General features: G+C 33.1%; 1 protein-coding gene across 4 annotated transcripts in view; it reads left to right on the top strand.

Moving 5' to 3' along the window:
* Positions 1 to 7,569, top strand: part of LOC138943016 (uncharacterized) — a 129,817-nt gene that overhangs the window by 95,652 nt on the left and 26,596 nt on the right. The window contains exon 1 of one of the 4 annotated variants that reach the window (XM_070313545.1): positions 3,414 to 3,711. The exons of 2 other annotated variants lie outside the window; for them this stretch is intronic. The gene's annotated coding sequence lies outside the window, so the exon portion shown is untranslated. Of the gene's footprint in view, positions 1 to 3,413; positions 3,738 to 7,569 lie in introns of those variants that run through there. One more of the 4 variants, XM_070313540.1, reaches the window with a different exon arrangement.

The raw sequence follows: 7,569 nt of genomic DNA, 5'->3' as shown, positions 1-7,569 counted from the left end.
TATAATGCTGATCGTGAGAGATATATGAAACAAAAAAACGACAAGTGTGGGGGAGCAAGATGAAAAGCACATAAGGTATACGAAAGAATGTAGAAAGTTGTCAGATGACAAGGCCGCTCACATATTTCGTTGATATTCAGCTTTTATTACAGAAACTAGCTTATCAATTGATTAGGTTCCTTATCAGAGACAATCAACAGCCATTTTGTCGATGTACACGTTTTCCGATCAAACTTGCAATAAAACATATTGATATCTTGCGGCATATTTTGACTAAGAACAATATTATATACTCTCTCTCTCTCTTTATTTCTTCTCTCTTTCTTCTTTATATTGATTTAACATCGAAATGTTAAATATACATGTTACTGTGACATATGGTATTTAAAAAAATTTGATTTTTGTGTAAAATATTGAATTAAATACTAAATAAATGATTGAAGAAAAGATAACAATTTGAAGCAATGTGAGACAAATCGAAAAATTGATAGTAATATGTAGAATGAGAAGAATCATATTTTAATTAAAATATACGTACTTTAAAAAGGAAGACGCTATACTTTTTTTATTTTGTTAAATACTTTGTACTCAAGCAAGGCGAAATAATGAAACAAAATGTATAATATTTTAGTAATGTTATCTTGTGCTTTTTACTGTTACATTTTGTGAAAATTTCTAACCAGTGACACGCTATCTCATGTATTTAAATTAGTTAAACGATTAAAGATATATAACACCAAGTTTTAAGCTTTAATATAAAATTCGAAAATATAACGCATATGAAATAAAGATATATAGATAGGAATATCAAAGTCTCTGCATGAATATCTGAAGACTCACTTACATTTGTATGCAATTGCGGTATATTTAACTTCTTCTGAAAATACAACTGCTTAAGAATGTGACAGAGAAGAAAAAAAATCTATTATATACATTAGTTTAATTGTAAGAAATAACTTTAATTTCCTCCTTGTAATTGTGGAAGAAAATTGGCATAAAAGTATTTTAAATTTAAGCTATTCAAAAAGAGAAAGAATTTTTATATGCGATAATAAAGCATGGAAAAAATAATAAAGTTATCAAATTCATGTAAAAGATAGATTTTTTTTTTATAATAAATTTCATTTTAAATAGAATTAATAACGTTCGATGCTTTTAATCAGAAAATCTTGCAAGACGTCTTCTAAATGGAAAGATATATTGTAGTCAATGATACTTTCCATCTTGATTAACGGTATTTTCTTCTTCCTAGATAGATCTCTTTGCAGTGAAAATCACCGATATATTTATGGCGATATAAACTTAATATAAAAATAAGATATAAGAGATACTTTTACTCGCAATAAAAATAATGTATCTATATTTTCATCTGAAAAAATCTTATTTTGACAACTTTATTTGCACTTATTGTCTCACAAATATATCGACGAATTAATGACTGTCATCGTGTTTAAATTGCAAGTCGAAATTTTTTGGAAAAAGTATTCATTACTTTATATTCATAAAATATAATAATTATATTTTATGAATACAAAGTAATGAATATTTTAAATAACATTATACGCAAAAAGAGAGTGTGTGCAAAAATTTGTTGTTAATGGCTGTGTTTTATATCGTGTTATTACTCGTTGAGTAAACTTCATTAAATATCCTTTGGTTTTTAAGGATTATATTTATATAAATGAACAATATATATCAATTGCATCATCGCTGCGTGTGTGTTTCACGTCACTGTTCCGTTAAATTACCGCGTTTTCTATTTTCTCAGATGTCGATAAAAATGTCAGTTTCTATTTTACGAATAGCAAGTAACACAGAATATATTTATCTTTTGTTGAATTAATCGCCTCGACAGCTGGTGTCTTTCTCATGTGCTTCCTACATTATTTTAATATTATAAAACAGAAAGAGAGATTTATATCCTTGAATGAAAGTATCTGTAGTATAAATTTTCAATGAACTATCCGTTCTCGTAAGTTTTAAGTGTAGAAAGAAGATAATCGTTTTTTACGTCGATACACACAGAAATCAATTGAGTCCATAATTTATTGAAATTATATATCGTTAATTAAACAATTCATTGAAAAAGATTATTGCGTTTATTTTTTGAAATTGAAAAGTTTAGAAAAGCTACATATAAATTTTGACAGATAGTAAAATGCAATAATATAATTATAATAGAGGAAAAGAGAAAGAGAGAGAGAGAGAGAGCAATATTTTCTTATATTTGTATCATTTTTAATTTTAATTTAAATAATTAATTAGATAATTGAAATTTATGAGAATAAATAAATTATCTTTTGATATATAAGATTTATGTGAAGAATATGATGAGAGAACGTGAAAGATAGTGATAGAACGTGATAGACGATTGAGTTGAGCTTGGTTAGACGAAGACAGAGGTACAGCTTGAAATGTCTATCTCGAAGGAGTTACAGGTGGTTGCTCCACGAAGAATGACACGAGAAAAAGAAATCACGAACCCTCCCATTGCCATGGGTTGAAGGAGAGAAGAATGTGGCGCAGGGAAATCCACTCGATAGCAGCACGGATAACATACAAATTATAAATTGAATGCAAATTGAATAATAACATATGAAAAAAGAAATTTAAATTGAATATATAATATATATAGCAAGATAGATAGAATTTGAGGAAATATATTGCAATTGTCTTGTACTGATAATTAAATTTTGTAATCAAAAAAACATACCTAAAAAAAAAAAAAATAGTTAAATTAGTCTTAAAAAATATATGGAAAAAAATGGTTATTAAGTTATAATTTTAAATATATCAACAATATTTAGAGAATTTAAATTAATTTTGAAAAGTCGCAGAGAGAATTTTCGACACATTGTAATTTTGATAAATAGAATGATTATTTTTTCTCGCGGCACGCTTTCGATATCTGACGTTTATTGTACGGCTTGAGTGTCACCGACAATAGTTGTATAAACATAATGTAAATGGCGAGAAGAACTGAGAGAAAGTACCTCCCAAACATTGAAAGAGAAGACGCTATCGGTAGAAGAAAAGTACTATTGACAGGAGTGTAGCGTGAAAATGTCACGCATTTAAAATATCAAGTGTGAACTCTAAGTTCTCATTCTCTTAGTATTACTTTTAGATACGCCGCGCCGGGCGCGAAAACGCGAAAAGATCTCTCGGGCGAGTTTAAGGATGCTCGCGTGCGATTAAACCAGAGAGCTTCCCTGGAGAATCTTGGCGCTCCGCGCCATCCGATATATCGCCGGCGCAGCACGGCGCAGTTTCCTCTTTCCCCACGTAACCGAAAAGGGGAAGGAAGGGGTAGTTTCTCGCTCGTGGCGCCGCTCTTCAGCATTTACCAGCAAGGGTGGCAGGCAAGCCCCAAGCCCCAAGTTCCAGGCCTCGGTTAGTCGTGCGAGGTGCGAGGTTCGTGAAAGCTCGCGTGCTCGTCATCGCCCCTCTCGTACTCGTGCTCGTTGTCGCCGCCACCCTCGAGAAAGACAGACGGGCAAACCTTCTCTCAACCCGCGCGGCAGAAGGTCGATCCGGTTTGTCTCGTCGAGACAAACGTCGCTCGCTCGTCCGAGTTTGAAAAGAGGAGATTAAGCCAAGGACGGGAGACGACCATGCCGGAGGATGAGCAGGACGCGCAGTCGGAATCCTGGTACGCGAGATAGTGGAGGACAATCGTCCGACGAATGATAGCGGCGAACAGTCATCTCGGTACGATTAGCAGCTTAATTGATCAGGTGCGGCATTCTGCTGATTTCCGCTGACTGCACCGCGCACCTCGTCTGCCCACCTTTCGCCCCTCGCGAAACTGTACCTCACACCTCCCTTTTCCCTTTCTCTCTTCCTCTACCACTTTTTACTTGCTATTCTTGCTACACCGCTCGCAACACTTGTACCGTCGTGCGTCGGCTGATTAATGATAAAGATGGCTAATTAAGAAGTCCGGCACGTAGCAGAGGGCGAAGCGACCTTGATGCGTCGTTCACCGTCACATCGGGTATCACACCATCCAGTCCATCATTGATCATCGCGTGTTTTGTATATTTGGCTTTTTGCCGGAACAATCGAGCTGTCGAGAATGATATTATAAATAGATGTTCTAGAAGTGAATCTCAGTGGGCGCACCCTCCTGAGGTTTCGAGACGGAAAATTGCAGGAATAATATCGGTTCCTGTTATATTTATCCGTCGAGATATCTCTCTCTCTCTCTCGAGAATCTTCCATAATTCATTTCTCGCGGATTATAGACCAATATTTGGCGGGCTATAATTAAATATGATTTAAATATAAACCGTGCGCGCGCGCGAGGAATGTAACTTCCTACACGATTTATCACTTTTATAATTAATTCGTTTTACTTTCGTGATACTTGTTCTCTTTTCGCTGTTTCTCTTCCCATCCTGCCTTTTCTCGCGTACAGTCTTATTTTCATCTCGACACCGTTCAAAATCCCCCTCATCGCGATCAATGAACTTGGAAGCCGAGCCGAAACATAAGCACACACGTCTCGCGAAATAGTCGAGTTTATAGCTCGTCCAATGTGGATTGGATCGATATTTATGGAAAAAAGCGTGTACGAAGATCTTCGTCCGCGGTAACCAGAGCGTGTGTATATCGACGCGACCATAATCAATTTCTCTCTCTCTCTCTCTCTCTCTTTTTTTTCGTCAGTTTCTTTTTTTAAATCTTCGATACGTAATCTTTTGCACCCCTCTTTTGTGATATCTCGTCCGCGTGCTTTTCGTATCGATATTTCGTGATTAAATATAGCCCCGCGGATTCTACCCTTTCCCTGTTATATAATGCGAGATGAGACTTTTGATTTTTTTTTTATATTCCCTCAATTACTTGATGCGCGGCCGTTCTCATAATTTCCGAGTAATTATACCGTGCGGCTTTTTACGTTGAATGACTGCTGTGCGATCCCTCATGGAATTTCAGCCATATTTCAAACTTTAACCGCTGAATACGTAATGTACTTTATTCGAACTGAACAGTTTTAAAATGCGTGTTGCATTTACATATAAATTGATCTCTTCCGAATCATTAATTCTTTAGCCTATAAGTTACATCTCTATGACTCTCGTAGATATTAGTTAAAGTTAATTGAGGTTTCAACTGATATATTTATCCCCTTTCTAATTAGGGCCTGTTAAACCGCGGTTAATTCATATTTATGGAAATGACTCGGCGAGAGAGTTAGAAGACAAATTGGATGGATATATTACTCTCTTCGTCTCTCTCTTTCTCTTTTTCAGTAATATTAAAAAAAAAAAAAAAAAACTTTCGTAGAAGATAACATTCTTTCTCTTTTATAATATACTAAAGTTACAAATAGAGAAAATTAATGGAAAACATGGAATGAAAAATAAATCATTTATTTAAGCTCGCGATTCTTCAGAGCTTACTGTCTGATTAAAATGTTTATCTCTCCTTAGAAAGGATAATGCAAGATGAATACTTATATATTTTAATTAGATTAATATCCAAACAATATTACGACATAATCAAATATATATTTTTTATATAATATAAACATATAATTAAAATATAATAATCTTATTAACGCAATCTGTAAAAATATAATAAATTAGTATATAAAAATTAAAATATAACTCCTTAATTTCACATAAATTAGAATTTACATTTAAACTGAATACTCAACGTTACGGTATTTGATTCGTTGCCTATCACATCTCGCACAGACACGAGTATATTTCAAGAATATAGAGAATATAAAGTTTTATCGCAAAATATCTAATTTCAATGCGGAACAATTATATCAAGGGCGTGTTTTCGACATGTCTGTTAGATCTCAAATACGAATCGAATTTATTGCACACAAAGCCGATTTTAGTATCTCAGAACCACGTTTTTTTTTTTTTCTATTTATTTCACGCGCCCATCTCGTACACGCGTGTCCAACGGATCGACGAGAGTATTCGAGGTGGAGGGTCATTCGAGAACGCTTTACAATCTATACCCCTGTCATCATGAGTGCTTTAACTCTGCTGTCGAGGCATGACCTAAATGATTTTAAAACTGAGAGAGAAAAAAATATAATTGACATCAAAATTTCCTGATCTGAAGTGCGCGTATAATACGACGCGTATATGTTCCCTCAGATTCTCGGAAAAAAAAAATTAAATTAAAAAATAATAAGAGGAATTAAATTTCTCTCCTTTTCTCTCTGTGAAATAAATTTTCTGATTTTTGAAAGTTCAAAAATATCATATATCTGAAGATATGAAATAAGTAAAAAGATTCTTAGAAAACAGAAAACAAGTTTAAACGTTTTTTAAACGATTCATTTGTGAAAGAAAATCAAAAATTTTTAATTTCAAAAACTAATAACCCATCGTATTTTTCTCAATCTTTTTATTTTCACTCTTTTATTCTTGAATATTTCTTAGTGGATTTAGCTTTTTATGAATTTTTCTATCTATTCGTAGATTGCAATTTATAGATTGACTTATACAATGAATTTTCCGTAATATAATACTTTTCAGTTAATACTTTTCTTATTTTAATTTATAAAAAAGAAAAATGGAAAATTAGTCTCAACAATTTGTATAAACTCTTTATTTACATTTTATTATTTCTACTTACTTACTTACACTACGTAGTTATACTCATTTACATTCTCCTGTTCTCCATATAAAACTGGTAATAAAAAAGAAATATACAATGGCATCGCTATATATTATGTCTAATGAGCCCAATAATCATTCTGACTCGAAGGTCAAGATCTTTTAAATAGCCGATAACGGTGAGTTTATTCCGAGTTTATCCATTAAACATGTAAAACGTCCTTTTCCTGTATTTCTCGCATGAGTTTCCTCCATATCAGAAATGTGACGAAACGCTCAAGATAGAACTTAATAAATATTCAAAACCGATCGTTGCTTTTGAATTATCCTTTCCGTAAAAAACTCAACATAGGACGGGCAAAATGGAGAACGTTCCGTTCAAAAGAGTCTCTCTTATAATAACAATCGTAATTTACCGCTCATAATCGCGCAACGAAATTCAACGAACGCAGAATTTCATTTGACGCATGCGAAATTTCGTAACGCCTTTTTACGTATCTCTTTAATATTATTTCGCCAGACGCAAATTTATGTTGCCTGCGTCGCGCTAATTAATAAATGTAATCATCATTCGATGCGCCGACCAGAGAGAACGAAAGAGCTAGAGCGAATGATGGAAACGATATTTAGCAACGAGTAAGGGATGTAAAGTGCAGCGCAAAGAGGCAAAGAATGGGAAATATAAAATATTAATTAAAAAAAGAACTAAACGAATATTTTTTTTTTTATATTATGATATTTTAAATTCTAACAAACAATATTTTACATTTGCTCTTTTATCAAGTTTTTTTCTGTAAAATGCTATAAACGCGAAATTGTGCTGCATTTTGTTTGTTAAGCGTGCAAATGTATGACAGTCCCAATCCAATAATATTTCTCCATTTTATTTTATATATGGACATTCTCTCATCAAGAAGTTATATTATTAAAATTTCATCGGCTACAAATAGCTGCATAAAATTTTTATAGAAGATTTACA

The sequence above is a fragment of the Polyergus mexicanus genome, unplaced genomic scaffold (assembly GCF_030449975.1).
Source record: "Polyergus mexicanus isolate NDT 795.1 unplaced genomic scaffold, iyPolMexi1.0 SCAF_2, whole genome shotgun sequence".
NCBI classification, from domain to species: Eukaryota; Metazoa; Arthropoda; class Insecta; order Hymenoptera; family Formicidae; genus Polyergus; species Polyergus mexicanus.
Note: the sequence above shows the minus strand (reverse complement) of the source record. Positions and strands in the feature narration are given on the sequence as shown.